Source organism: Neoarius graeffei, chromosome 14 (genome assembly GCF_027579695.1).
Source record: "Neoarius graeffei isolate fNeoGra1 chromosome 14, fNeoGra1.pri, whole genome shotgun sequence".
NCBI lineage: Eukaryota > Metazoa > Chordata > Actinopteri > Siluriformes > Ariidae > Neoarius > Neoarius graeffei.
The window spans coordinates 23,007,795-23,035,463 of record NC_083582.1 but is presented as its reverse complement, the minus strand read 5'-3'; the positions used below and the strand labels follow the sequence as shown (position 1 = coordinate 23,035,463).

At 45.2% G+C, this 27,669-nt stretch overlaps 1 protein-coding gene across 1 annotated transcript in view; it reads right to left on the bottom strand.

Moving 5' to 3' along the window:
- The window catches only part of lrrc45 (leucine rich repeat containing 45), a 74,812-nt gene extending 48,743 nt beyond the window's left edge, over positions 1 to 26,069 (bottom strand). The window contains exon 1 of the mRNA XM_060939437.1: positions 26,007 to 26,069. The gene's annotated coding sequence lies outside the window, so the exon portion shown is untranslated. The remainder of the gene's footprint in view (positions 1 to 26,006) is intronic.
- Positions 26,070 to 27,669: the final 1,600 nt, after the last annotated feature.

Genomic DNA, 27,669 nt, shown 5'->3' with positions numbered 1-27,669 from the left:
TATTTATATATTGTTGCCTAATTAACTTGGGTTTTCTTATAGAAAAACAACCATTTATTCATACATGCTTTGTTGTAGAAAAACAGGCATTTATTCATACATTTATGTTTGTATGTTTTTAAAGGTTTTTCACCTTCTAACTTCGGCTTCAAGCTCCAAGCTTCTAGCTTCTACTTCTGATTCTACCTCTGATTCTACTTCTGATTCTAACGTCAGTTCCACTGAAAACCAATAAAATACAAGACGAGTGGAATCCTGTGTCCGAGTCCTTCCCTTTCAAGTGTGGGAAACCCTGATGGTCACATACACTTGACAGTGAAAAACCGATGCACCAGTGGAAACTGACGACTGCCAGAAAACTGCCAGTGAATCACCGCTGCACCAGTGCATTAAACTGAAACCAGTGACCAAGAAGCAAGACTCCACTCGTGCCACAACCCAACAGAGAGGGAAGACACTTCACCTGGGGGCCTGGAGGATAAAGCTTGAAGTCATCTGGAAAAAAGAAACGAAATGGCGAAGTCATTAGAAGAACTGAAAACAGAGCGAACCACAGCCAAAAGACTTTTCTCCCGTCTTGCTAACTGCATTGCAAGAACACACTCAGAGATGACTGTGGAGGAGCTAAAGCAAAACTTCAACAAGCTTACAGCAGAAAGCTCGAGACTCATGGAGGCGAATGAAGAGATTGAGGCCGCCTACATGGCAGAAGCGGACGCAGCCGCTGTAGAGGATCTGGGCGCCGAGAAGAAAGCCGACCTGGAGAAGATAGAGGCATACTGTAAGCAGAGGATTAAAGAAGCAAAGCTCCTAATTCAACAAACACTCTGGGAATCGTATGGGGAGAAAGAGCTGCCCCTTGCTCTATACATCGCTGAAGCTGACTGCAAGAGCGTCTCCTCTGCCCAGCTTGACGTGACTCTGGAGGCATATGAGTTCATGCTGAAGCACTTTGAGACGTTGGTGCTGAAGGCAAAAGAAGCGCACCGTGACTGGAACCGCTGGGCTCCCGCTGCAGAGCAAAGAGACTTTGATCAACGCATGACAGAGCTCGAAGTGCAACTTCCCCAGCTGGTGTCGCGCAAGGCCGCCTTCATCAAAGCTGCAAAAATCAAGACAGAATCTGAAGAGCCCACTGTCCACCGTACAGCTCCAGTGCCAGCAATAAAGCTGAAAGCCACAGCCCTTCCAAAGTTTGCTGGCAACCGGCGAAGTTACTACAGGTGGAAGAAGGAGTGGGAAGCTCTACAGAAGCAGGGTGAACCGACAGGGTCTAGAGAGGTCAAGAAATTCCAGCTGCTCGACAGCATCGATGAAAAGGTGGCCGAAAACCTACACCTGTCGACCTACAGCTCCTCAAACGAAATCTTCAGAGTCCTGGATAACCGGTTTGGGAACCAAGCCAACATTGCTCTCGAGATCATTGAAGATCTACAAGCAACTCCTGCAGTCAAAGCCGGCCAGCCAAGAAGAGTCATCGAGCTCATCCAAACAGTGGAAAAAGCTCTCTACGACTTAAATGAACTGGACAATGCCGAGGCCATAAAGAACCCCATTGTGACCAAATCCATTGAGGGCAAGCTTCCAGAAACTTTAAAGAAAGACTGGCTCACCTATGCTGCTGACGTGAGTAACGCTGTGGACCATCACAACCGCTTTGACAAGCTGCTGGCTTACCTAAAGTCACAGGAAGCTATATATGAGCAACTTGACCAGCTGAAAGATGGCGTTGAACCTGCCAAGGACAAGACCAAGTTCCTGAAGCAAGCCAGAACAAAAGCAACCAACAGTCCGGCAGTGTCATCCAACAGTGACGCAGCAGGCTGCATCGTCTGTGGTGACCCAAAGCACAGAAGAAAACTGTACTTCTGCAGAAAGTTTAGAACCAACCTAAAGCCATCGGAGAAGAGGGATGCAGCACAACAACTCGGTGCCTGCAAAAGATGCCTCGAAGTCCACACTGGTGAAAGCTGCAAGAAAACCACTTACCTGTGCGGGAATCCAGAATGCAAAGATCAACACCACTTCCTCCTCTGTCCAGTTACCAGACCCCAGTCCCAAAGAACACCCAAGTTCAGTCCAGTGAGGGCTGAGGGCAGAAGACTCACTGAAACCCAGGAGCAGTTCCTCTCCAAACTCACACCAGAGCTGGCACAACAGTGTCGAGATGCCTTCTGCAACATAGCGTCCAGGGCATTCAACTCCAGTGCTGCTGAGAGAGGTCTTCTAGATGAACACTGCCTCACCGAGTACCCAGTCATCCTAATGCTCCTCAATGTCACTGCTAATGACGGACAGAGTGTCGGGACCCTCATCGACCTGGCATCAGACACAAACTACATAACGCACAAAGCTGCAAGCAAGTTGAACCTGAGAAGTGAAGACGTTACGCTGGAGGTTCATGGCGTTGGAGGGATGAAGGTGTCTGTTGCAACCAAGCGCTATTTGCTGAAGATACGAGTCAGCACCCCAAGAGGGACACTCAAAGCACACCAACTTATCTGCTATGGACTTGACAAAATAGCGGAAGTCCACAGACATGTCCCGGCGAAAAAACTGCAGAAAATCTTCTCAGACATCTCCCTGGAAGATCTGGCAAGACCAAAGGAGATCCAACTCCTCATCAGCCACAAAGAAGGGCAGCTGGTACCCCAGAAGGTTCGTTCCGTCGGTGACTTGGTGCTCTGGGATGGCCCGCTTGGCAAAACCATTGGAGGCACACACCCGGACCTCTTTGAGGAAGTCACCTTAATGGCCCACAACTCCAAGACTCATTTTGCAAGATCCATGCGCACTGCAGCTGTCATTGGAGACAAGCCTGCTGGTTGCATAGCCCAAGTTGCCATGCGAGAGACCGCCAGCCTGCCTTCATTCAACCACTTCAAAGAAGAGAGACGTGTCCTCGAAGAGGATGCCTACGTCGATGACATATTGACTTCCCACAACAACCTCGACCACCTGAAATGCCTCACATCCAACATTGAGCAGATCCTTCAAGCAGGAGGGTTCTTCATGAAGCCCTGGATCTACTCGGATCAAAGTGGGAGGAGCAAGTCGAGAGGTGAGAAGATCGAGTCAAACACCATGATCCTGCCAAACCAACTCACCGAAGAGGATAACAAAGCCCTGGGCCTCGGCTACACCATCGACGATGACAAGTTACATGTCATGGTTGCAGTGAACTTCTCCAAGAAGAGGAAGAAAATGTGCCTCGGCCAGGACTTGTTGAAAGAACAAGTGAGAGAACAAACCCCCCTTGACCATAAAGGTGACCCTGTGAAAGCAGAAGTGTGCGGAGCAGTCTTTGCAGCACGGCTGAAGAATTACTTCCAAAAGCACTGCCGAATCGAGGTCAAGAGGTGGTATCATCTAGTCGACAGCCAGACCATCTTGGGTGCCATACAGCGTGAAAGTTATGGATACCAAACCTTCTACGCAAACAGAGTTGGTGAGATCCAGAGCAGCACTGACATCCGAGATTGGTGGTGGATTCCAGGTGCCGAGAACATTGCAGATATTATCACCCGAGGGGCCAGTCCTGATGACCTAATCGAGAAATCCAAGTGGCAGTCAGGTCCGCAGTTCCTTCAGCTTCCTGAGAGTGAGTGGCCAAAAAAATCAGCGAAAGATGTTGCTGCACAGGCAAGAGACAACGTCACAAAAATGCAGAAGAAAACATTCACTGCTGTACTCACCCGAAGTCAGCTGAAGACACAAAGCCCAATTGCAGTCCAGGACAAAGCACAATCCAAGTCCAGAAACCCGCCACCAACAGTAGCAGCAGTCCAAAATCTATTGGACGAAAGGCGCTTCAGCAGTCTAAGACGGCTGGTCGGGACGGTTGCATGGATTTGGAGGGCAGCTAAGAAGTTCTTGCATGCCAAGAGGGGAGATGAAGCAAAGTGGGAGGCAATACCCTCATCTGGCGTCATCACTGTCAGCGGAAGGAAAAACGTGTTCCTGAAACTATGTCTGGCAGCGCAAGAAGGTGCGAACTTCCCAAATACAACTACTGACAGGCTTGTTGTATACAAAGACCAAGTAACTGGGATCCTGATGTGTGGAGGGCGGATACAGGCCTTCAAAGAGGACCATAATGCTGTTCCCCTGCTACCATACCAAGCCTGGGTCTCCACTCTCCTGGCCCGTGAAGCACACAGTGAGGGACATGACGGAGTGGCAGGAACTCTGCTGCGGATGCGAAAGAGAGCCTGGGTGATCAGAGGAAGAATTCTGGCCCAAAAAGTTGTCAACAACTGCATCATCTGCAAGAAGGAAAGAGCTCTGCAAAGCCTTGGTGGTGGAGGAGGCCTTACCTTCAGTGAGTTCCTGAAAGTGCTTAAGCTAGCTGCTAACCTTGCCAACGAAAGGCCAATCGATGCCAGAGTTCAGAGCCGTGAGGACCGCATCAACTACGTAACCCCAAACACACTGTCGCTTGGCCGAGCCACACAAACTGGAGACTTCAAAACAGTAGACTACACCACCTACCCCTTCAAGAGACTGCAAGAAATGCAAACACAAGTTAGCCACTTCTGGAGGTCCTGGAGCCAACTTGCAGGTCCGAACCTGTTCATCCGCAGCAAGTGGCACACTGCAAAAAGAAATGTTGCCGTCGGAGACATAGTGTGGCTCTGCGATCAAAACGCACTGAGGGGGCAATTCAAGCTTGCAAGAGTGGTCAGCGTGAATGCAGACTCCAAAGGCATTGTCCGGGATGTCCATGTGAAAGTCCCCCTAGGTGGACGTGCTCAGGTGAAGACTCCAAAGCCAACCGAAAAGTCCTGGGACCCACAGGGTACCACACTGCATCGGGATGTGCGACACCTCATTGTCCTCCTCCCAGTGGAGGAACAAGTCAGCAGAGACCAGCTCGCCTGATGGGTGCGATCTTCCCGTGTCGCGCCACACCAAGATCGAGTGGGAGGTGTTGCGGCGACCTGCCACAAGGAGTGCCTGAACGCAGGCTCACATGATTGACAGCTGCCTCCGCCACTTCCTGCTACGCTGAATCGCTGCGCTACCAGCGCACGCACGCTGCGCTGAACAGGCAGCCAATCACAATGCTAGTTAGCAGGGCAGCCAATAGCAGGGCAGCGGTCATTCTAGAACGCTAGGCAGAATTGACATTCAGTTTGTAATGAAGCAGCAGCGCAGCAGTTGCAAAGAGAACTTCGCTACTAACACAAACTTTACAGCACATCAGGGAAAAAAGGACAAAAAAGGCTACCGGTAAACCCACTAAACTTTTTTATATGCAAACGCTGCGCTCGCAGTAATCCGTGGGCATGAGAAATGTTTGTTCCTTACCTGTGATTGGTTTAATGTGATTGGTTTAAACTTCCTTTCTCAGTGGCGTGTAGTAAAAGACCTTCAGTTAAAGTGAACAAACTGCCTGTGAAAGGGCTAATGGTTAAAATGGTTCTTAGTTTAAAACTGTTTTTCTGTTCATTTATATTTGTTCAGCAACATATTACCTGAATTATTAAAAATGGTTAAAATATACCTAATTTACCTTATACATAAATATTTATATATTGTTGCCTAATTAACTTGGGTTTTCTTATAGAAAAACAAGCATTTATTCATACATGCTTTGTTGTAGAAAAACAGGCATTTATTCATACATTTATTTTATGTTTGTATGTTTTTAAAGGTTTTTCACCTTCTAACTTCGGCTTCAAGCTCCAAGCTTCTAGCTTCTACTTCTGATTCTACCTCTGATTCTACTTCTGATTCTAACGTCAGTTCCACTGAAAACCAATAAAATACAAGACGAGTGGAATCCTGTGTCCGAGTCCTTCCCTTTCAAGTGTGGGAAACCCTGATGCTCACATACACTTGACACGCACTGACATGTCGACAAGCTCACTATTCAATGAGGGAAACTAGGCGACTAGCCCAAATGACCTGGGAGACCATTGTCAAAACCGCAAACGGAAATGATGATGAACCCAGAGTCCTTAGGCTCCAGGATGCAAATGGGCCCCCGCTAACTTTAGAAGGAGGCGAAGCTCCAAAAGGGGGACCCCCCTGGAGAAATCCCGGTCCGAACCGCCCCTTGCCGAACCATCACAAGGGTGAGTGGAAAAATCGACAAGGTAAGGCCAGGAGGGACCAAGGGCGAGTCCACAGTGACTATGGCAATCGCCCATCACATGAAAAGGGTCGTACGGAACAAAACAGTTGGCAGCAAAACCGTCATCCCCGCTCTGACCAGAAACGGCAGAAGCGTTCCGACCGTAGCTCTAAACGTAAGGGTAGAGATGAACACCACAGTGATTCAGACCCACCTGGTAAGATCCACTCAGAGCTGGATTCTTTAAAAGCCCAGTTGGCTGAGATTGAAGAACTGTTACAAAAACAGTCAAATTCCTCAACAGATAAGATCAAAGAGCCCAAGAAAAATGACAAGCTATTCGCTGGCATGACTAGGCCAGGAACCACGAGTATATCTCGTAAAAGGGGGAAGGAGATCCCTCTGAAACAGCAGGCGAGGGTCAGGATGTAGAGCCCCCCTGGTGGCAAAGGCAAACACACAAGACGCACCTCTCATGTGCGCTAAAATCTTCACCACCATCTCTCAGACACACAGCTCTCACAAAGGCGACCCAATCCAAACCAAGCCCTGCAACATAAACTTAGTCAGCTTCACACAAAACAAAACCCCACCGTCGTTGGATCCCACAAAACATGCACAAACTCGTTGCGATGAGATTAGTGCGAACACCGATCAACCAAGCGCCACGCGAGATCAAAGTTCGATGAACTTCAGTTCATGTCTTTGCACACCGAGTCCGGTGTTAAAACACCTGACATCACGATTCCCCCTAGTGGCCACAATTCTTTGAAAAACCTCCCTCTATCCATCGACTCAGGCACAGACACCCATTTCACTGCTGGTGTAATGGCTGCACTGTGGAACATGTTAGGCGTCGAGGCGAAATTTCATATCGCGCACCACCCTCAATTCTCTGGTCAGGCTGAACGAGCCATTCAAACCATTGTGAGCATGCTGCGAGAGTATGTCACCCACCATGGTAAAATTTGGGATGTGAAACTTCCCTTGGTCCTAAGGGCCATTAGGTCCACCCCTCATTGTGCCACTGAAGTCACACCCTTTGGGATGATGACTGGGTGAGAGTCGGTTCTTCCCCCGCATCTCCTATACAAACCAGAGGCCATGAGCATCGCGATTGCATACACCGCACATCAACATGTCGCCGACCTACGATGCCACCTACAGTCAACCTTTACAGGTGCCCAAAAGAATCTCGATTCGAGAGTAGAAGGACACAAAGCCTACTACGTCCGAATCTCAGAGAAGTTCCTACCACCCTGGTCGAGACCTTTCGATCATGGGAAAACCGTTCCCCGTCGCGTATCACATTAGGACATCTAGGCCTAATCAAACGCTTTCATATCGATTTCCATGATAATCGAATCAAACCTTGTTGAACAGTCCTCACTCCAAAAGGGGGTGGACGACAGCTAGGCCCATCCTGTCCACCTAGCTTGTACGTATCACTCACCCATAAGCGTACACTGACATTCCCGGTCAGACTTCACCAACCCACTGAAGTAATAACCCTTCAGTATAACATGGTAGATAAAATACTAAAATCCGCTATTATTACTAGTGTGTATTCATCGCAAATACACGTGGCATATAGTCTTGGCAGTGCTATCCTCATTTTTGTGAATCCACAAGACTTAGAGATATGCACCCCCACTAAAGACATCCACTGGGTCTGCCCAGGCAACCCATACATAACACTATGCCAAGTTAGATAAGATGGTCTGTGTCCCTGACAGCTTTAGCCGCAGTAGCGCACGCTCTCTGGCCAGACCACCCACTGCTATTACCAAACACAGAAGATTTCTAGAAGATTAGGTTTGCCAACCCAAACACTAATACTTCTTTCCTTCCTTCATTTCTTCTCTTTTCTTGTTTTTTTTATGCATAAGAAATTGAACACTACATGTTTCATGTTCAATGTTTAATATTTTTTTTGATGTGATTTTGATCTAGTTAGTTAGTGATTATATGCCCAAAATGCCCATAGTAATTATATGCCCAAAATGCCTCTGTCTCCAACTGTCTTACTGGAACTCACAAGTTTACACAGTCTTCACAGGACACCATGAACTGTGCAGAACAAGTCTACCTCAAGGACTATGGACACGGCGATGATACGATACGGTGCTCTCAGTGCTACGACTCCGTCATACCCCTGAGACCAAAAGGGGGAATGTAGGTATCATGCCGCCATTTTGTGTCTAAGAACTACAACTCCCAGTCCGCTTCCGCGTGACCTACGTCACGCGTGGGCGGGATCATCTACATCAGTCCGCCATGCGCGCATAAGTCCAGGCGGAAGCTCCGCTCTTTGTCTCTTGTGTCCGGATTCCAAGGAAACTAGACGCACAAAAGAGATGCTCTCAAACCCGAAAACACTTCTTTCTTGCAAGATTCACCATCCAGCGCGTTCTGTGCTTAACCACTGGCCAAGGTAAAAGTCCAGAATAGCGCGATCTTTAAACTCAACCTGAGTTACAACCGGTTTATTCGTATTAGAAGTGACGTCACGACTGCAGCTCAAACGCAGTTTTAATTTGTAATTAGGAGTGACCAGAATTCCTCCTGATTGAAGTTCTGTGCACATTAATCAGAGACTTTCCTTTCATCACAAATGACGCGTCAGATCAAGAAAAGTTCTTTGTCCACGGAATTGACTCACGGAATCGACTCACGTGCTTCATGAACAGCGAAGCTCTGCAACGGCGAACATCATCTCAGAACTTTGCTAGAGGCAAGATATTGAGTAAAATATATTTGGGCATAATAATTAAGCTAGTTTTAGGAAGTTGCTTTATTGAAAGTGTGAATTTAAACCCAGGTTTATTCATTACACTATTAGACACGCAGCGTGTCGAATTGAATTGTTCTGTTTGTTTAATCTCATTTGTTTTAATAGGCTGTGCATGTCTCTCTCTCTTATTATTTTTACTAATATCCTCAATCTCCTTAACACACATTTTGACCTTATTAAGATTTCAGTGAGTTTGGTAATGTTATGAGTGTGGAATCCTTTTGTTACTTAGAAAACACGTGCTCAACAGGCCTGACCAGGCCTGATACACTTTAGATAACTTCCCTTTTGTCTTAGCTTAGCAACACGAAGCTAATCTGGGCCTACCTCGTGCTCAAACACATTTTGGTTAGCTATACGGAACTAGCCTTTTGTCTAAACACATGGTCAAGCCCCTCCTCCACACTCAACATACCAAAACATCAGATAAGAACAACATTCCAAATTTTATAGCTCCCTCATACACACACACACCTTGGCTCAGGCCTAGGGGCCTAACACACACACACACCACACATAAACACACACATACATACATTATGTATATATGTGTGTGTGTGTGAGTGTGTGTATATATATATATATATATATATATATATATATATATATATATATATATATATATATACACACACACACACACATACACACACACACACCTCACTGCTTGTATATATTGATTATTATATTTGTATAATAAATTCATTTATTATCAAAGCTGTGTGTATTCATCTTGTTGGTGTGAACAATATCTGAAGTCCCCAATCGCAAAGAATTCAAAAAGGTGCAGATTTATGTAATATAGTAAGTGATCAATAATAATTTGGAAATATAACATAATCTAGCTGTTTGGTAATTTATCCAGGATTAATGGAACGATTCACTAAATGATTCACTGAATGATTCACTTCAAATGAGACTGATTCTATGGTATGATTCAATTCAAATGAGTCAAAGTAAACGATTCAATGGGATTGATTCATTTTAATTATTAACCTTCAAATTTAATGAGACTGATTTAATGAGATCACTTAATAATTAACCAAATGCACCTACAACTGGTACAAAACACATCATACATCAAACAGTACACTTACACTTGAATTCATTGTATTAATTAATTTGCACACATCAGTGCAAATTAATTAATACAATGAATTCCATAAAGCTAATGCAAGAATGAAAACTGAAGTCAACAGATTTCAAATGTAGGCCTGTTTATTAACATTGAGTGCCGGAGGAACAAGTTATAATAACTTAAAATAAAAAGAGAGCCATCTTTCTTAAGTAAATTTTTGCTTCTTTTACTTTTCCCATCTACAACATATCAGACATTAAAAAAAAGTTGATCAATGGCTCAGCAGCATCAAAATATTGCACTTTTGTAAAAGAATGTACATAAGCATTATAAATTATAACTAGAGCCAACAATTCCCCTGTGGGAAACTGAGAGTGTGATGCAGTGCGCGCAGCAGTCGCTATTGCAGGAGCTGAGCTGTACTGTGTGAATGTATGATTTGCCCTGAGGCTACAAGCCTGTGTTTCTCTGACAGGGAGCAGCCCCTCCCTCCTGTGTGTGTGTGTGTGTGTGTGTGTGTGAGAGAGAGAGAGAGAGAGAGAGCAAGCAGCCCCTCCCTCCTGTGTGTGTGTGTGTGTGTGTGTGAGAGAGAGAGAGAGAGAGAGAGAGAGCAGCCCCTCCCTCCTGTGTGTGTGTGTGTGTGTGTGTGTGTGTGTGTGTGTGTGTGTGAGAGAGAGAGCGAGCAGCCCCTCCCCCACCCGCGCGCTACGAGCACAGACAGAGTATCACACAGAAAGTGCACTTTTTCCTCAGCGCGCTCCCTCCAAACAATGAGGATTTACACGAAAACGGAAGGAGATATTCACAAAATTCGTACACATTGAGCGCCACAAGGCTCTCCTGAACACACTGATGTAATTTTTTTGTCTGTAGTGTACTTTGTCGGTACTCCAACAGAGAAAGGCTATCTGTCACAAAGAAAACAAAGGGACGTCTCTTCCTTTTGTAAAGGGGCGGCAGAAATTAAACGGGGGCGGGAATCACAGAAAGAGGGGCAGCCCGCCTCTAAAACCCCTCGTGGAGAACCCTGTTAGACACTGGATGCTTATTAATTTCCTTCTGCTTAACTCTGACAAGACTGAAGTACTTGTACTAGGACCACATACAGCTAGAAGTAAGCTTTCTGATTACACAGTGACTCTGGATGGCCTTTCTGTTTCTTCACGTGCAGCAGTAAAAGACCTCGGAGTGATTATTGACCCCAGTCTTTCATTCGAAAATCACATTGATAACATCACCCGGATAGCTTTCTTTCATCTCAGAAATATTGCTAAGATAAGAAATTTAATGTCATTACATGACGCGGAAAAACTAGTCCATGCTTTCGTTACCTCCAGGTTGGATTATTATAATGCCTTACTGTCTGGATGTTCCAATAAGTGCATAAACAAGCTCCAGTTAGTTCAAAATACAGCAGCAAGAGTCTTTACTAGAACTACAAAATATGACCACATCACACCTGTCTTATCCACACTGCATTGGCTCCCAATCAAATTTCGTATTGATTATAAAATACTACTATTGACCTTTAAAGCACTAAATGGTCTCGCACCACAGTACTTGAGTGAACTTCTGCTCCTCTATGACCTGCCACGCCTACTTAGATCAAAAGGTGCAGGCTATCTGCTGGTACCTCGTATAGTGAAGGCTACATCAGGGGGCAGAGCCTTTTCTTACAAAGCTCCACAGTTATGGAACAGCCTTCCAAGTAATGTTCGGGAATCAGACACAGTCTCAGCATTTAAGTCTAGGCTGAAAACATATCTGTTTAATCAAGCCTTTTGTTAATGGTGTTTATGAGGTAAAGGTGTAGATCTAGAGGGTCCTCAGACATAGAGTGTTTTGGTAAACTGGGATGTATGGATGCTGTCAGTCCCCACTCGCTTGCTCACTCGAGTTTGACGATGGTGTAGTGGCTGGCTGCTTTATGTCCCGGGGCTCCCTCATGCCTGTGTTACCTTCTAGCTCTCCCCTTTTAGTTATGCTGTCATAGTTAGTTGCCGGAGTCCCTGCTTGTACTCGGTGCAATATGTATACTGTTTCTACTTATTCAGGTGACATTGGGCATACCTAACAACCGGTGTTTTCTTTCCCTCTCCCCCCTCCCCAAAATCTGTCCCTCTGAGTTACATGGAGTCAACAGGAAATCTTTTGGTGGAGAGGGTGGAGACCTCGACTGGCTATCATAGCCTGCAGGGAATCAGCCGTCAGACATTCTGTCACATGTCCCAGACCCGGTGAAATGTAACTGAATTGTCTTGGCCAGCCCTAAGGGTCCCATCTGCATCTCATCATTGCTGAGGAGTGTGCTCCCATCACCCAATCAAGCATCCAGCCAGAGCAGGTCATGATATTTTTTAACCATATTAACATGCCATTGTGGGTGGCACGGTGGTGTAGTGGTTAGCACTGTCGCCTCACAGCAAGAAGGTCCGGGTTCGAGCCCTGTGGCCGGCGAGGGCCTTTCTGTGTGGAGTTTGCATGTTCTCCCCGTGTCCGCGTGGGTTTCCTCCGGGTGCTCCGGTTTCCCCCACAGTCCAAAGACATGCAGGTTAGGTTAACTGGTGACTCTAAATTGACCGTAGGTGTGAGTGTGAATGGTTGTCTGTGTCTATGTGTCAGCCCTGTGATGACCTGGCGACTTGTCCAGGGTGTACCCTGCCTTTCGCCCGTAATCAGCTGGGATAGGCTCCAGCTTGCCTGCGACCCTGTAGAACAGGATAAAGCGGCGAGAGATAATGAGATGAGATGAGATGAGATGAGAACATGCCATTGTTGTGTATTATGCCTGATGTCAAGACTCTCGTCTTTGCAAGCCTACCACACAGATTTAATACTTGTCATTTTTAGGGCATACCTAACAACCTATGCCCCTGTTAGGGTTTCCCAAGGCAGACAGGTCCTAGGTGACAGGCCAGACCAAGAGCAGTTCACCAAAAAACCCCTATGGAGAAAAAATCCAGGACCGTGACGTCGCCCGGTAGGACGCAGCCGGGGCCCCACCCTGGAGCCAGGCCCGGGGTTGGGGCTCGTATGCGAGCGCTTGGTGGCCGGGCCTTTGCCCATGGGGCCCGGCGGGGCTCAGCCCAAAGAGGTGACGTGGGCCCGACCTCCTGTGGGTTCACCACCCACAGAGGTAGCAGTAGGGGTTTGGTGCAGTGTGGATTGGGTGGCAGTCGAAGGCAGGGGCCTCGACGACCTGATCCCCGGACACAGCGGCTGGCTGTTGGGACATGGAATGTCACTTCGCTGGGGGGGAAGGAGCCTGAGCTTGTGCGGGAGGTTGAGAGGTACCGGCTAGAGATAGTCGGGCTCACCTCCACGCACAGCTTGGGCTCTGGAACCCAGCTCCTCGAGAGGGGCTGGACTTTCCACTTCTCTGGAGTCGCCCGTGGTGAGCGGCGGCGGGCTGGTGTGGGCTTCCTTATAGCTCCCCAGCTCAGCCGCCATGTGTTGGAGTTTACCCCAGTGAACGAGAGGGTCGCCTCTCTGCGCCTTCGGATTGGGGAGAGGGCTCTTGCTGTTGTTTGTGCCTACGGGCCAAATAGCAGTATAGAGTATCCAGCCTTCTTGGAGTCCCTGGGAGAGGTACTGAGGGGTGCTCAGACTGGGGACTCCATTGTGCTACTGGGGGACTTCAATGCTCACGTGGGCGATGACAGTGACACCTGGAGGGGCGTGGTTGGGAGGAACGGCCTCCCCGATCTGAACCCGAGTGGTGTTTTGTTATTGGACTTCTGTGCTAGTCACAGTTTGTCCATAACGAACACCATGTTCGAGCATAGGGGTGTCCATAAGTGCACGTGGCACCAGGACACCTTAAGTCGGAGGTCGATGATCGACTTTGTAGTCGTGTCATCTGATCTCCGACCCTATGTCTTGGACACTCGGGTGAAGAGAGGGGCTGAGTTGTCAACTGATCACCACCTGGTGGTGAGTTGGATCCGCTGGCGGAGGAGGAAGCTGGACAGACCTGGCAGGCCCAAACGTATGGTGAGGGTCTGCTGGGAACGTCTGGCCGAGCACTCTGTTGGGGAGGTCTTTAACTCCCACCTCCGGGAGAGCTTTTCCCAGCTTCCGAGGGAGGCGGGGGACATTGAGTCTGAGTGGACCATGTTCTCTACCTCCATTGTGGATGCAGCTGTTCGGAGCTGTGGCCGCAAGGTCTCCGGTGCCTGTCGTGGCGGCAATCCCCGAACCCGGTGGTGGACACCGGAAGTAAGGGATGCCGTCAAGCTGAAGGAGTCCTATCGGGCCATGTTGACCTCCGGGACTCCTGAGGCAGCCGACGGGTATCGGCAGGCCAGGCGTGCTGCAGCTCGGGCAGTTGCGGAGGCAAAAACTCGGAACTGGGAGGAGTTCGGGGAGGCCATGGAGAAGGACTATCGGTCGGCCTCGAAGAAATTCTGGCAAACCATCCGGCGCCTCAGGAGGGGGAAGCAGTACTCTGCCAACACTGTTTACAGTGCGGGTGGGGAGCTGTTGACCTCGACTGGGGACATTGTCGGGCGGTGGAAGGAATACTTTGAGGATCTCCTCAATCCCACCGTCATGTCTTCCACTGAGGAGACTGAGGCTGATGACTCAGAGGTGGACTCGTCCATTACCCAAGCTGAAGTCACTGAGGTGGTTTGCAAGCTCCTCGGTGGCAAGGCACCGGGGGTGGATGAGATCCGCCCTGAGTATCTCAAGTCTCTGGATGTTGTGGGGCTGTCTTGGTTGACACGCCTCTGCAACATCGCGTGGCGGTCGGGGACAGTGCCTCTGGAGTGGCAGACTGGGGTGGTGGTCCCTCTTTTTAAGAAAGGGGACCGGAGAGTGTGCTCCAATTATAGGGGAATCACACTTCTCAGCCTCCCAGGGAAAGTTTACTCCAGGGTACTGGAGAGGAGAATTCGACCAATAGTCGAACCTCGGATCCAGGAGGAACAATGCGGTTTTCGTCCTGGTCGCGGAACACTGGACCAGCTCTATACCCTTCATAGGGTGCTCGAGGGTTCATGGGAGTTTGCCCAACCAGTCCACATGTGCTTTGTGGATCTGGAGAAGGCATTCGATCGTGTCCCCCGTGGTATTCTGTGGGGGGTGCTTCGGGAGTATGGGGTTCGGGGCTCTTTGCTAAGGGCTGTCCGGTCCCTGTACGAACGGAGCAGGAGTCTGGTTCGCATTGCCGGCAGTAAGTCAGACCTGTTCCCAGTGCATGTTGGACTCCGTCAGGGCTGCCCTTTGTCACCGGTTCTGTTCATAATTTTTATGGACAGAATTTCTAGGCGCAGCCAGGGGCCGGAAGGAATCCTGTTTGGGAACCACAGGATTTCATCTCTGCTTTTTGCGGATGATGTTGTCCTGTTGGCTTCTTCAAACCAGGACCTTCAGCATGCACTGGGGCGGTTTGCAGTCGAGTGTGAAGCGGCTGGGATGAGAATCAGCACCTCCAAGTCCAAGGCCATGGTTCTCGACCGGAAAAGGGTGGCTTGCCCTCTCCAGGTTGGTGGAGAAGTCCTGCCTCAAGTGGAGGAGTTTAAGTATCTCGGGATCTTGTTCACGAGTGAGGGAAGGATGGAGCGTGAGATCGACAGGCGGATCGGTGCAGCCTCCGCAGTGATGCGGTCGCTTTACCAGTCCGTCGTGGTGAAGAAGGAGCTGAGCCAAAAGGCGAAGCTCTCAATTTACCGGTCGATCTACGTTCCGACTCTCACCTATGGTCATGAGCTTTGGGTAATGACAGAAAGAACAAGATCGCGGATACAAGTGGCTGAAATGAGTTTCCTTCGCAGGGTGGCTGGGCGCTCCCTTAGAGATAGGGTGAGAAGCACAGTCACTCGGGAGGAGCTCGGAGTAGAGCCGCTGCTCCTCCACATCGAGAGGAACCAGCTGAGGTGGCTCGGGCATCTTTTTCGGATGCCTCCTGGACGCCTCCCTGGGGAGGTGTTCCAGGCATGTCCCCCCGGGAGGAGGCCCCGGGGAAGACCCAGGACACGCTGGAGGGACTATGTCTCTCGGCTGGCCTGGGAACGCCTCGGTGTTCTTCCCGAGGAGCTGGCCGAGGTGTCTGGGGAAAGGGAAGTTTGGGCTTCCATGCTTAGACTGCTGCCTCCGCGACCCGGTCCTGGATAAGCGGAAGAAGACGAGACGAAACCTAACAACCTGTGCTTTCTCTCTCTCCCTCCCTCCCCCTGCCCAATCTGTCCCTCTGAGTTACATGTTGGTCCTGGGATTGAGATGCTGGCCTCTTCTGCCCCTCAGACCTGCTTGATCCATCCTGGTGCCCTGTGTCTGGTCGGAGTTTTATCGCATCGCTCCTGTGGAGGACGGCCCCATGAGGACAGTTGAGGGTTACACCTGGAGGATGCTCTGGACTCTTACAGTAATGCTTTTATGGCTGAGGACTACAGTTGACTTGCTAACTTTAGGACTGCAGTTGTCATGAACAGTTTTGCACTCAAGTTTCCATCAATGAAGAGTTACAACATCAACGAAACTGTCTTCATGTTAAAACTGTTAATGTTATAGTCATGCTGTCTGTTGTTGCCCAAATGAGGATGGGTTCCCTTGTGAGTCTGGTTCCTCTCGAGGTTTCTTCCTCATGTCGTCTGAGGGAGTTTTTCCTTGCCACCGTCGCCACAGGCTTGCTCACTGGGGATAGATTAGGGACAAAATTAGCTCATGTTTTAAGTTGTTCAAATTCTGTAAAGCTGCTTTGCGACAATGTTTATTGTTAAAAGCGCTATACAAATAAACTTGACTTGACTTGACAGAGGCTGCTGTATGGCTGTGGCTACTTCTGGTTGGCATCTGCTCATCTGCTTCTGAAGAAGGCTGGTTGGCTGGGACTGAGTAAACAGGTGTTTATTCTAAGATCTTCTGAAGCTGACCTGACTGAAATAACACCCTTCTGTAACTCAGTACTTGATGCATGGAGGACACTCAAGATCACACAGACCTCTGACCCCAGACCTGGTATGTGGCTCTTTGAGGAGCTGCTGTTTTATAATGACTTCTTTGCATCTCCAACGCTTTCCACCACAACACTAAGAACCAAGTTTGTTGAGGCTGGCATTGTCAAACTGGGCCAGCTCATAAGAACATCTCCAGAAAGGCTTGGTAGAGTCCTCAACATCAGGTCTTCCAGGGTGCCAAGAAGGATAGTGGAAAAGGCCTGGCAGTCCTTGTCTGTACCACTGAGGGTGTATGCCCAAAACCGTACCCTAGTTGACCTATGGTGTGAGGCTCATGAGTACATCTTTCCTGCACTAAGCATCAGGCCCGATATTGAAGAGCGGCGAGAGGAGAGTAGGCTGCTTCTATCCCTGAAAACACCAGTGCTAGGTAACTTCAGCACTTGTGGGAAGAAGCAGCTTTATCACAGCTGCGTGAAGGCAATGAACTTCCGCTCTCTGGCCAAAGTCAGGTAGTCGAGGTGGACCCAGGTTTTTGCTTCAGACTGTACCCCTAAAGGCTGCTGGCAGATTCTATACAAGCCGCCTGTTGAGAAACGGATGGCTGACCTCCAGTGAAGGATTATACATGGAGCAATAGCCACAAACAGACACAGGGCTCACCTGGATCTAAGCACTGGGGAGGGATGTCCCTTCTGTAACCAGCAAGAAACATTAGAGCATTTAGTGTCTCTTTGTCCTCATCTAGTGGGTTTATTTAGGATACTGCAGGAGTGGGTGGAACATTTGGGGGATAAATTTTCTGTTCCTTTGTTTTTCTTTGGGCCCAAATATACAATCAGAAAAAGACAGACTCTGGTCCTAATCAATTTTTTTACTTGGAACTGCAAAACTAGCAATATGGAAGACCAGGAAAAATCAGATGCTAGGCCTAGGTTGGACTGATGTGGTTCAGAGCTTGAAAGGTTTGGTTGCAGCTTGTCCCAGAGTAGAACATGCTTTCTACAGACTGACCAACAACCTGGACACTTTTACAGATTTGTGTGGTATTAGACAGGCTTTACGTTCACTTGAAGATGGTTCACTGGATCTTAATTTTTAATGTACATATGGTGTGTGTGCATAGAGAGAGGGGTTCTTGTGTAATGGATTTGATGAGTTGTAGTAACGAATGTTTACAAATGTACTTTTTCTTCTCTATTTTTAACAACACAAATGGAACATTTGGAATAATTAAATATGTTTTAAAAGTCAAAAGTCTCCTACTCTCTCTCTCACGTTCTCATTCTCTCCTGTTTGTTCCCTCTTTCTCTCTTGTTCTCTCACATGCTGAGCAAGTGGGCGGAGCCGGAGCATGTGAGTGAGTGAGTGCTGAGTGTGGACACTGCGTTTGGATCACTGATTCATTCCTTTTATCCTCTGTTTTCTTCTTTATTTCCTTTTTTGTTTACACACATGGTGTATTTTGAGGGGCTTTACATAGCTTTGGGAGTCTGGTGTGTTTAGTGCGTTTTTTTTCCTCTTAGTTTGCTGTGCTGGGAGCACAGCGGCCTCAGGTACAGAGAAGTTTGAATCTCTAAGGCAGAGACATGGAATTAAAATAACATCTAGCGCCAGCATTGAAGAATGAAGTTTAGCTGTTGGAGAGATTATTGGGCACGATAAAATTCTATTGGCATCTCGTATGAATAGTGCAGTGGTTTAATTTCTGAAAACCGTGGAGTTAGCCAATGAGATGGTTGAACGTGGAGTAGTAATTGGTGGTGTTTTCACCCCAGTGCTCCCCTTATCAACCCGTTCGAAGAAAGTGATTTTGTCCAATATTCCACCCTTTATTAAAGATGATATCCTTGTCAAGCTCTGTCCCATCATGGTAAACTGGTGTCACCCATAAGAAAGATAGCAGTATCCAGTAAATCCCCACTCCTGAAACATGTCGTATCTTTCAGGTGGTTTGCCTACATGATCTTAAATGATAACAAGGATATTGATTTATTTCTGAATTTGATGGTAGATAATTTTAATTATGCAATTTATGTGACCTCTTGCATGATGGGTTTGTATGTGACCTCTTGGGTTGTGGCCAAACTGGGCATCTTGTGCAAGATTGTCCTGACAAAAGCGGTAACTCCGCTAATGTCAATGTTTTGGACAATAATGATGGAAGAACTGCACAGGGACAATCCACTAGTAATAAGGCCTCCACTAATGAGGAAGGTGCTGGGACAGAAAGAGCTCAAACACCAGGAGAGGGAGCAGTGCCCCCTGCTGAGGTTAACTCCCCTGATCAGAGTAGCCCTACTCCTGCAGAGTCAGTAGGGGAAGAGAATGCTCAAGACAAGCCTGATACGTGCGTTGATAACTCACAGAATAGTTATGTATCAGTGGATGATATTGATCAATCTGTTGATGACGATGTCGGAGATGAAAGTTCTCAAACAGAGACAGAGGATGTGTTTAAAGTGCCTCAAAAAAAAGAGGAGATGAAATAAACCCAACACTTCAGCTAAAAAGAAAGACGTGAAGGGTCTGATGAAAGGTAATCCGGTTGACACAGAAAATGAAAGTGAATCTGAATGCAATGTTACTTGCAGTCTGCATAGGAGGAGTTTCTCTGTTCAACCCTATAGTACAAATGACATCAAAAATTCCTGGCACAAACTAAACATGGGCAGCACGGTGGTGTAGTGGTTAGCGCTGTCGCCTCACAGCAAGAGGGTCCGGGTTCGAACCCCGTGGCCGGGGAGGGCCTTTCTGTGCGGAGTTTGCATGTTCTCCCTGTGTCTGCGTGGGTTTCCTCCAGGTGCTCCGGTTTCCCCCACAGTCCAAAGACATGCAGGTTAGGTTAACTGGTGACTCTAAATTGACCGTAGGTGTGAATGTGAATGGTTGTCTGTGTCTATGCGTCAGCCCTGTGATGACCTGGCGACTTGTCCAGGGTATACCCCGCCTTTCGCCCGTAGTCAGCTGGGACAGGCTCCAGCTTGCCTGCGACCCTGTAGAACAGGATAAAGCGGCTAGAGATAATGAGAGGAGACAAACTAAACACACCAGAAATGTGCAAATTGATGATTATTTTCCTGATATTGAACAGTTCATGGCTAAGACAAGGGTGTTCATAGCTGAAAAGTGCTTTACTAAGTGGGAGGGTTTCCGTCTGAGAAAATTCCTTACAAAGTTAAATGCTCTTCTACAACCCCGATTCCAAAAAAGTTGGGACAAAGTACAAATTGTGAATAAAAACGGAATGCATTGATGTGGAAGTTTCAAAATTCCATATTTTATTCAGAATAGAACATAGAGGACATATCAAATGTTTAAACTGGGAAAATGTATCATTTAAAGAGAAAAATTAGGTGATTTTAAATTTCATGACAACACATCTCAAAAAAGTTGGGACAAGGCCATGTTTCCCACTGTGAGACATCCCCTTTTCTCTTTACAACAGTCTGTAAATGTCTGGGGACTGAGGAGACAAGTTGCTCAAGTTAAGGGAAAGGAATGTTAACCCATTCTTATCTAATGTAGGATTCTAGTTGCCCAACTGTCTTAGGTCTTTTTTGTTGTATCTTCCGTTTTATGATGCGCCAAATGTTTTCTATGGGTGAAAGATCTGGACTGCAGGCTGGCCAGTTCAGTATCCGGACCCTTCTTCTATGCAGCCATGATGCTGTAATTGATGCAGTATGTGGTTTGGCATTGTCATGTTGGAAAATGCAAGGTCTTCCCTGAAAGAGACGTCATCTGGATGGGAGCATATGCTGCTCTAGAACCTGGATATACCTTTCAGCATTGATGGTGTCTTTCCAGATGTGTAAGCTGCCCATGCCACACGCACTAATGCAACCCCATACCATCAGAGATGCAGGCTTCTGAACTGAGCACTGATAACAACTTGGGTCGTCCTTCTCCTCTTTAGTCCGAATGACACGACATCCCTGATTTCCATAAAGAACTTCAAATTTTGATTCGTCTGACCACAGAACGGTTTTCCACTTTGCCACAGTCCATTTTAAATGAGGCCTTGGCCCAGAGAAGACGTCTGCACTTCTGTTTAGATACGGCTTCATGTTTAGATACGGCTTCTTATAACTATAGAGTTTTAGCTGGCAACGGCGGATGGCATGGTGAATTGTGTTCATGGATATTTGTTTGTTTTGTTTATTTAGTAAACCAATGTATATACATAATATAATAAATACAATATGGAAAATATACACTAATTATACATGGATAACGCAAGAAAGTTTAAAACTTATTTCCATTGCGGTCCATATGAGTGATGACATGATGGCGGGTAAATACTAATTATACATTAATCACATATAATTATCACATATACATATTAAGTTAATTAATACTGAGTATATATGAAAATAAAAAAAAAAGTAATAATAATTATAATAAAACGAGAATCTTAATACATAGTAATTATTTTACAGGTTAAACACCATAAAGTCGCAATCGTAGGTATGGAAAAATAAATAAATAAATAAATAATATAATATAATATTTCCAGATAATGTTCTCTGGAAATATTCTTGAGCCCATTTTGTGATTTCCAATACAGAAGCATGCCTGTATGTGATGCAGTGCCCTCTAAGGGCCCGAAGATCACGGGCACCCAGTATGGTTTTCCGGCCTTAACCCTTACGCACAGAGATTCTTCCAGATTCTCTGAATATTTTGATGATATTATGCACTGTAGATGATATGTTCAAACTCTTTGCAATTTTACACTGTCGAACTCCTTTCTGATATTGCTCCACTATTTGTCGGCGCAGAATTAGGGGGATTGGTGTTCCTCTTCCCATCTTTACTTCTGAGAGCCGCTGCCACTCCAAGATGCTCTTTTTATACCCAGTCATGTTAATGACCTATTGCCAATTGACCTAATGAGTTGCAATTTGGTCCTCCAGCTGTTCCTTTTTTTTGTACCTTTAACTTTTCCAGCCTCTTATTGCCCCTGTCCCAACTTTTTTGAGATGTGTTGCTGTCATGAAATTTCAAATGAGCCAATATTTGGTATGAAATTTCAAAATGTCTCTCTTTCGACATTTGATATGTTGTCTACATTCTATTGTGAATACAATATCAGTTTTTGAGATTTGTAAAATTATTGCATTCCGTTTTTATTTACAATTTGTACTTTGTCCCAACTTTTTTGGAATTGGGGTTGTAGTTATGGCATGACTGAGACTAGTGGCAAAGTTATGTACAGAACTTGTCTCAAAATTTTGAACAAAAAGTGGTTAACTTCAAGAAAAGATACACCTTGGCATAATGCTTTAATGTTGGATAATAATATTAAACCAGAATGGAGAGCCTTATACAAGCCGCCATTAACCAAAAAAATGGGAGATTTGCAATGGAGCATCTTACATGGCATTGTGGCAACCAATTCGTTTATATCTGTACTGAATCCAGGAATAAGAGCAGATGTTTCCCTTTGCAAGCAAAAAGGATAAGTTTTCCATGCTTTCCTGTCTTGCTTGAGATTATGTTCTCTTTCTGATTTCTTGAAAAAACTTGTTCAAGGATTTGAAGAATCATTTTTAAAATTAATGTTTATACTTGGTTTTAAATATTGTAAGAAGAAGATTTCAAAAGCACAGTTGATTAATTACATTTTGGGTAATGCCAAAATGTCTGTTTCACTAGGAAAAATAAAATAGAACAGGATTGTGATTACGACGTTGTGGTTGTTCTAGTGAGAATGATAAAAACAAGAATATAAATGGAGTTTAATTTTTACAAAATCTATTAACAATGCTGATGCTTTTGAATGTGTTTGGTGTTATAATGGAGCCTTATGCTCAGTGATTGATGGAGAACTAGTCCTTGCACATTGTTTATTATAAGAGGTTATCCTCTTTCTCATTCTTATTTACTTTTTCTTTTTGTTGCTGTGTTTTTAAAGATGTAATGTAATACATATTTTTGTAAATTCTCAACTCACTCTATCTCGCTCTCTCTCCCCTCCTGCCTGATGTGATGTCAGTATCTAATCCTGACACACTTCCACCGTGTGGCTGTGGCTCTGGACCATCCTGATTGATCATGATATTACTTTTGCTTCAAATTTTCAGCACTTGTACCTTCCAAAAAAAAAAATGTTTTATGTTCTCTTTCCGTGTACCTACAAGTGATCAGTTGCAAAACTGCTCTGTGTTGATGAAACGTTTGCTTCCCTATGGCAACAACAGTGACACTCTGATTACAAGAAACACTGCAAACTGCTTGGATTTGACACCTTGGTGATGGACTCAAAGTTCACTCAAATTGAAGTCTGACCCAGTTTATGCTGACCTTTTCAAACATGCAACCAATAAAATGAAATAAGTATATTTTGAAATGTGTCTGTTGTGATGTAGCACTACTTCATCATCACGAGTAAAATGTTTAACATTCCTATGGTGTGTTTACCGTTGCAAGAGGAGTCCTGAGAACTGCTACTGTAATCATAAAGACTGGACTGCTCATCCCAAGTCACAATAAGCTCATCCTTTCCACACACTTTCCATTGACTGTCCTGCCTGATCCATCCTGATGCCCTACATTTGTCTGGAGTTTTTGCCACCTGAAAATCACTCGCTGCTTTGAGCATGGCCTCACAAGTACAGCCTAGAGATCAGCATGAGATTACTGTAGAAACCATGGCTGTGGATGTTCTTCTTTTCCTTGGATAGCCTTAGGACTGCAATTGCTAAGAACACTGCACTCAAGCCTCCATCACTGAACAGTTAATTAATAATCTCAGAACAATACAATAGACCAAGTTAGAAGTATAATGAATTTTGAAATGACTCTGATGCTTATAAGTTCCTGCTTACACAATTGCATTTTCTGACTATATAGTATACAGTTATAAAAGTGGAGTGCTTGATCATCAGGTGTCACCCAGATGACAATGGGTCCCCCTTAGTGTCTGGTTCCTCTCAAGGCTTCTTCCTCATGTCTTCTCAGGTAGTTTTTTCTTGCCATTAAATCACCTCTGGTTTACTCATCAGGGATGAAATTATCAATTTAAAAATTGCATATTTCTGTAAAGTTGCTTTGAGACAATGTGCATTGTTAAAAGCACTATATAAATAAAGTTGCATTGCATTGGATTATATTGTATGGACACACGTGTTTTACTGGGAAATACACCACTCATTTTCCATACGAGCTCCATCCGGGACATGGAGAATCAAAACCATGACATAAATCTCTTTTTCGCGGTCCAAATCCTGCTCTCTGATTGGCTGGCGAGCAGGTCCGTATCCTACGGTACGGACTCCAGTTACGGACCTCTGGCGACTCGTTCATTCACAACAACAACAAACACAGTAGCATTTTTTTGTCAACATTTCTCTTTTTTTATAAGATTTATTTACAAGATTATCAAAAATCTTATAAATTTTTGCCAGCATTTCTCAGAAGAATAGCATTAATTTTACAGCATGGATAGCGATAACGACAGTGTTCACAGCGAAAGCGAGTTTTACTACCCTGAGGAAGAAGAAATAAAACTAGACTGCATTTCCGCAGAGCAAATGCAAAGTGTGCTTGCTGAGCTGTAGCAGAACAGCTATCATGCTAAAAGCTAGCATGCCAACATGCTAATGCCAACCTAGGAGGAGTAGTGGATCCAATAAACATGTCGGAATAAGGCAGAACAAGTAAACTTAAGAACAAAGTAAAGCACACTAATAAAACATTTGAGGAGAACTCTAAAAACCTGTAATTTGCTAACACCGAGCAAAAACATGGCTGAATCCTGAATGACTCCTATTTGTATAAATACGGGAGTACATAGGAGGCAAAATGTATTTTTTTTCCTGCCATGGAAGTGCACTTGTATACCGAGGAGAAAGCAATTTGCATTACAGCGGTGAATAAGGATTAAAAATGGCAGCTCGGCTTTCCCTTTCGGGTGCTCTCGTTTTCTGTTAGAATTTGGTAAAGGAAAAAAATATATATTATTATTTACCAGCTTACGGTCGCTCCGTATGGTGAAATACCGTGACCTCGGCCTTGAATACTGACCTCAGCCCAGAGGGCCTCGCTCAGTACTTTCAAGACCTCGGTCACGGTATTTGACGATACGGACCTCCCAGCTGGTAAATAACACGTACACATATATTTCACTCGTGAGGAAGTCAATGAATTGTTTTGATAAATTTGGGTACTTTTGTTTGTGAATGTGTCTGTATAATAAAAAGAAAAATCACACGTTGGCTTGAAGATATGAAGTCTTGTGTTGAAATATTCGTATTTTTCGTATAAAATACATCGCAGACCTGAGTGACATATTTCCTGATATTTCACTCCAATGACATCACTTCCATTGTTTTCCTGCTGACTCCACACGCATTATCAAAATGACGAACTGGTTCAAAATTAAAATTCTTTTGATTAACTTGTATATTTTTTTTGGATGCGTCCATATAATATAAAGAACATTACACTGTGGCACAAAGATAATAATTGTATCTTCTCGTGTTGAAAATATTTTATTCATATACTGTATATTTTCACCACTCGAAGATATGAAGTTTATCTTATTATCTTCGTGCCATCATGTAATGTTCTTTATATAGACACAACCATGTAATATCCTCTATATATTGTATTGAAACTCATCAGAACCCTGACCAGGATAAAGCACTTACTGAAGATGAATGAATGAGGGAGTGGAGTGCAGTGTTAGGAAATGTAGACTGGGTTAGCAAAGAGAACTGGTCTGAAACAGGTAAGTAATTATGATTTTTTTTATTATCCCCTGCATAAATTAGGTGTATTCCAAGGTATCCTAATATCCCTTAAAACAGACTTTTGTTGCCTGAATTCCACTCGAATAAATCGTATCTCACAATAGTGTTTTTACTGTGATTTTATAGTAAATGTAAGCTAATAAGAGTGAGCTTTAGAGCTATACATTGCACTGCATGAGTGAAAAAAGTAAAGAAAATACATGTTTCAGATTTACATAATACACATTATCACAGTAAACACTTATTAACGATTTGAAATGGCTGCGTGTAAACAAAAACGTCGCTATAATAGTAGAAATTGTACAAATAAGAATTAACGTTACTTAACTACAAATGTAACTAATAAGAGTCATTTTATTTTCAAATTAATTTTAAATAGTCAATAAAAGTATCTTACCGGGTACTAAAAGACATCTCTACGTTCCATTAATAGTTTTTGACAATTGAAACGTAACCAGGAAGAGAAGCGGAACATCCGCAGCACGGAATTGTGGGAAATGTAGTACCACGTGTGGCACGCGTGCAAATTATGATCATTTTTATTAAAACTCTTTTTTTCTGAATATTTAATTAATAATGAGTATTTCTGTTTCACATTGCACACCTTATTGTGACATAACACATCATCATCATCATCAAGTCAAGTTTATTTGTATAGCACTTTTAGCAATAGACATTGTCGCAAAGCAGCTTTAAAGAAAATTAAAGGCTAATTTTATCCCTAATTTGTCCCCAATGAGCAAGCCTGTGGCGACAGTGGCAAGGAAAAACTCCCTCAGATGACATGAGGAAGAAACTTCGAGAGGAACCAGATTCAAAAGGGAACCCATCCTCTGGGTGATAACAGATAGCATGATTAAATAACTCGCTTCTATAATTGTGTTCAATATAGTCACAAAGTATAACTGTGAAACCAGGAAAATAATTATAGTTTTAATATGAAGCCTGTTTTCGTTGAAATCAGCTGTATAAATATGATAAATGTCGTAATTACCCCAAAGAACTGACAGTAATCAAACAGTTCAAACTGAAACTACAGTTCCTCATCCATTTCTTACCCATTTGCACTACACTGCCTATTTGCACACACACATACACAATGCTCATTTTGCACCTGTCTTTTTCTTGTCATTTATGTTGTTTATTGTACTTAGATAGCTAGATGTTTAAATAGCTAAATGTTTACTTAGATAGCTATAGATAAAGTTATTTATATGACTTGTTTTTTAGCCTTTTTCTTTCTCTATAAACGTACCATGGGGAGCCTGAGGGAAACGGCATTTCAATGCACTGTATATGTACATATTGACAACAAAACTCTCTTGAAACTTGAATCTAATGCCGCTTTTCCACTACAAATGCGGCTGAGTCGGGCTGAGCCGTGCCGTGCTGAGTTGGGCTGAGTCGAGCTGAGCGGGGCTATTGGAGTTGCATTTCGACTACCAGTGCTGAACCGTGCTGGCTGGAAGTGGGTGGACACATTGGGTGGAGTTAGCGAAAGTGGGTGGACGTCACGTGATGTCGTTAAGCGGCGCAAACAGTGACATCAGTGATCTTTTAAGCGGTAGTCTCATGACCCGGATAGTAAACAATAAACATGGAGGACATGGAGTCGTTAGTGTTGCTGGTCTTGGTGCTGTGGCTTGTTGTCACCGACAATGCCAACAGATACTGGCAAGAGCGTATAGATGAGGCGAGGCGCATAAGGCTCCAGAAATTCTCGTAATTCTTCTTCTTCCGGGTTTACGGTGTTTACAGATCTCAGCGTGCTCGCGGGGCGTGTGTGGGCATGTGAGGACACTCCTCCTCACCAATCAGTGCACAGGGGAGTGTCTGCTCACGCCCCCAGCCTCACTCCGCTCGGTTTGGCTCGCTTCAGCCCTACTCCAAAACCGTGCGAGTTTTGGGTGCTAAGCAGGGCTGAAGCGAGCTGAGTCGTGCTGTTTTGAGATAGTCTAAACGCGAGCCGTGTCGGGCTGAAGTGAGCTGAAGCGAGCTGAAGTGAGCTGAAAAAGGGTAGTGGAAAAGGGCCATAATTAGCTCTGGATAAGGGTGTCTGC